This window comes from Microtus ochrogaster, linkage group LG2 (genome assembly GCF_000317375.1).
Source record: "Microtus ochrogaster isolate Prairie Vole_2 linkage group LG2, MicOch1.0, whole genome shotgun sequence".
Lineage (NCBI taxonomy): Eukaryota > Metazoa > Chordata > Mammalia > Rodentia > Cricetidae > Microtus > Microtus ochrogaster.
The window spans coordinates 27818216-27822367 of NC_022028.1; the positions used below are offsets into that span (position 1 = coordinate 27818216).

General features: G+C 47.4%; 1 protein-coding gene across 2 annotated transcripts in view; it reads right to left on the reverse strand.

Annotated features, from left to right (window-relative positions):
• Tgfbrap1 (transforming growth factor beta receptor associated protein 1) overlaps positions 1-4152 on the reverse strand; it is a 55245-nt gene that overhangs the window by 46293 nt on the left and 4800 nt on the right. Inside the window, exon 1 of one of the 2 annotated variants that reach the window (XM_013351082.2) lies at positions 4104-4144. The exons of the other annotated variant lie outside the window; for it this stretch is intronic. The gene's annotated coding sequence lies outside the window, so the exon portion shown is untranslated. Of the gene's footprint in view, positions 1-4103; positions 4145-4152 lie in introns of those variants that run through there. 2 annotated transcript variants of the gene reach the window in all.

Sequence of the window (4152 nt, forward strand, 5' to 3'; positions counted from 1 at the left end):
TTGTGTCTGGGTGGCCAGGAAGCAAAAATGCAGTTTCCACTTACATATAAACTCCCAGGAATTCTCCTGTCTATGGCTTCAATTTTGCCATAGGTGTACTGACATTACAGACAAATGCCTTGGCTTTATGTGGATTCTGCAGACTTGAACTCAAGTCCTCATGCTTGTGTGGCAAGTGCTTTGACCCACTGAGTCATCTCCCTGCCCTCATTATGACATTTCCATACACAAATATAATGTATTTTGACTGGTGTAATAGTGGTATGACTGATGTAGGGTAACCACACACTTTATTATTAGCTTTACACATTAATTTTTATGATACGCATTTTTCTATAAATTATTTGCTTTCCCAAACTAGTTTAATGATGGGACTATAAAAAGAATCCATTCAGTAAACTCACTAGAATTCACAATTTTCACAGTTTTCATTTAGAATTTCACTTCATGGAAGCATATATTTATCCCATATGTAAGTGATCTACTCACAATTTCTGAATTCACCTAAATCCAGTATTTAGTTTATATCAAATCCATATTTAAGGGCCTTTTCTCAAATAGCATAGATATTTGAAATCTTCACAATTATTAACCATAAATGCCTCTTATATTAGAAGATAAAGGGCAAGACGAGCATGTGGGGGACTGCTCAATGAGATGGATGCCCTACACTAAGTGAGTGTCTGCCCCTTCTGCGGCAGCAGGTTACACGAGGCCACCCACCACCTCTTGGGCTGTTGGCCGCAGCAAAGCTAGGGAGGTGGCTCAGCAAATAAGGGCACCTGCCACTAAGTTGGATGACCTGAGTTTAATCCTGGAACCCACATTGTGGTGGAAGGAAAGAACCTATTCCTGCAAGCTCTTCTCCAGCCTGCATACATGCATGTGTCCACACACACACACAAAGTCCATGTAAAAACAAACAAAATGAAAAGCCATAGCACAAGAACAAACAAATGAAATAAAAGCAGCTGTAAGATCAGTTATCTAGAAGCAGAAAGACATTTGCAGATACATCATAATATTTTAATTTATGAATACATCAAATTAGACCAACTCCTGCTCTAGACAGAAAATATATATATTGCAAGAGTACTGTGACAAAGTGGCATTTACTGAGACTGGCGCTTTAGCAGAATAACATTACTAGCTGTACCATCTATATACAGCGTTTATGTGTCATGCTGGCTCAAGAATGGATGCTGTATTTAACATGTATAGTCCAAAGGATGCTCAAGCCTGGATGGGTACCAGACAACGTATCCCTGAGAACACTATGGCTGACCCTCATGAGAGCCCCAAGGACTGGGTTGGTCATAGTTATTTTTAATTTGCTACATTCCTTTCCTCTATTCCTTTCTCCATTTCTCTCTTCGTATTTTGTTTGTGTTGTGTGGTAGCAGGGTGCTACTGGTTTGAGACCACTGTAGTCCAGGTTGGTCTTGAATTCACTATGAGCCAGACTGGCCTCTATCTCAAACTGATCCTCCTGTCTTGGCCTCTTGAGTACTGGAACTACAGATGTGCACTACCATGCCTAGACTGAGTCAGGATCTTGTCATGTAGCCAAGGCTAGTCTCAAACACAGAATCCATTGATTTAGTCTCTGGGGTGCTGGGATGGCCAGAATGCACTCAACCTTATTTGGGGTAGTCCCAGACTGAGTTAAGTTTTGCGTCTGTTTAGTGGTCATGTATTTTTTCATATAATAAAGCAGGTGGGTTTGCCACGGAGGAGAGGAGTTGTAAGATCTCAGCCAAATTATTCTGCAGAACCCAAACACCTGGCTGCCACAAATCATGACTTTAATGTCTTTCTGATGAGGACTGGATCCTGACCAAGAAGAGATGTTTAACCCAATCAGGGAAACTGAGTCATTTTTATAAAGGATCAAAGCTTTAACATTAGCATAAAAGGCTTTTAATAACTGTAAAAAGCAGAAATGCTAATTGCTAGTCAGGTCTGTAAAAAAAATGCATTTTGTTTGTTTTCAAAACCTTCATTTACATTTGTGCCAGGCCCCTATTCATTTGGGCAGGATTTTTTTTTAACAGGCTCCTCTCTGTAGCTAAAGAAGACCTTGAACTCAGATCCTTCTGCTTCCCCTCCCAAGTGGAGGAATTACAGCCTTGTGCCACTGCACCTGGCTTCATGTGGCGTTAGAGATGGAGCCCAAAGCTTCCTTCATGCAAGCTAGCTCCATACTCTCTGAGCTCCATCCTCAGGCCCCAGTGTTGCTTTCTAAGCAGCAAGCTCCAGGCGTTGTCAGCTTCACAACTAGAAGAAGCTACTGTGAAGCACAGGGCAGTACCAATCTTCATCTCCAGAGAGTTTAGGCCAAGGCTGACTCGGTGCTGCAGGCCTGCTGCAGTGAACAGCTCTGTCCCCAGCTCTAGGACTGCCAAAGGACTGCTCCTCAGATAAGAGTGAAGGAAGAATGGCAGAGGAAAGGAAGGCCAAGAGTCCTACCAAGTCTTACCAATGAGCTGAAAACTCTCACCTTGGCATGGACAGTGAACTGAAATCCAGAATCCACAGCCTAACTCCACAGTCATGCCTCCATGGGATCAACGATTGCTCAGAGCATAGAACCTTGGGTTTTGAGGGTGGAAGGAAGCATGGCCTTACGCTCTCATTTCTACTTGTGAACAATCATTTACTTTATTTCTCTTAAATGTCAGGTCTTATGATAGATGCCTCGCATGAATATTTTATGGGAATTCACACACCTTTTGTAAAATTAGCCCTACTTGGTGAAAAAGGGGAGATAAGACAGGGCCTTGTGTAAGCTAGGCCGGCCTCAAACGTGATACACAGTCATGAATGGCTGATGACAGTCCTGAACTCCCTGTCTTTCTACCTCATCTCCTGAATGCAGGTACCACCACACCCTATTAGTCCCGTTTTGATCAGGAAAATGGCATCCAAAGGTCACTGTTAGGAAGTGACAGGAGTGGGATCTACACCCACAGCCTCACCCTCATCGTGGCCACGGAGTGTGATAAACCAGGGTCTGGGGAAAGTTGCTGTGGGCAGGTTCTTGGGGATTCTGGTCAAGCACAGTCTTTGACCAAAGTGGTAGTTGCTTGGTTAGCAGAAAAGAAAGGAAAAAGAAAAGGAAGCAGCTGTCCAAATGTCTCTTCCTTTCTGACCCTGGAGCTGTGAGTCCTCATCTTTGCTGACCAAGAAAGAATCCTGACCACCAGCATCAGAGTGCAGCACGCAGCACACCAGCAGGTCTCTGTCCGCGTGCTCCTGCCAGCAGCAGGCAGGCAGGCCAGCTGACAGGGCACCCCTTCTCGGAGTCTTCCCGTGCCACATTAACACCAATGTTGCCTGCCTGCCCTCCTGACCCAGCAGGCCTTGCCCAAAGCACAGGGGTGATCAATCATATCTGCTGGACTCCAGCCCCCGACTAAGAAGCAGTGTGAACTCCACTTGAGCACCCAGTTGTAGCCCCAGAGCAGCGGCCTCTGAGACTCAACCAACAGTCCTTTGACAGAAGCAAGACCAGGAGGCAACTGCACAACCTTATGAAGCACTCTAAGAAGTCAGGCAGAAGGCTACGGAAGGAAAAGTCCCACTGGGGAGCAACTCCCTGATCTGGTGCACCCATGGTAAACACTGGGACCAGGGTGATCAGACACAGGCCTCCTCTTTCCTCTTCAGCATTCCCCCGCCTGGTCTCCCCCCCGTCTCTCAATTCAGACCTGAGACCGACCCCAATTTCAACCCCTAATCCACAGAGCTCGGGAAACTTCAATTCCACACGCACCCCAACCCTTCCACCCAAAGGGTGGAGGCGCACCAGCACAGTCCTTCCTGATCCTGATCTCTCTCTCTCCCCAGAAACGCAAGTTCAAGGGCTAGGTCTCTCGGATTTTCCTCTGCCTTACACTGACACACCCCCAGATCACAGGGTACACAGTGACCCCGTGCGGGTGAACACCCAAGGTTCCCCCAGCTTGCACTCCGGGCCCCGGCGGCACAGCTGGCCCAGTCATGCAGGCACCCGCCCGCTCTCGCCCCGCTGCACCTGCGCGGGCGCTCGCCAGGGCCGATCGCGCACCCGTGGCTCCCCCAAGCCGTCTCTCGCCTCTCACCAGCTCAGCGCAGCTGTCCCGCGCCGCCCGCGGCCTGGGGGCCCCGCCG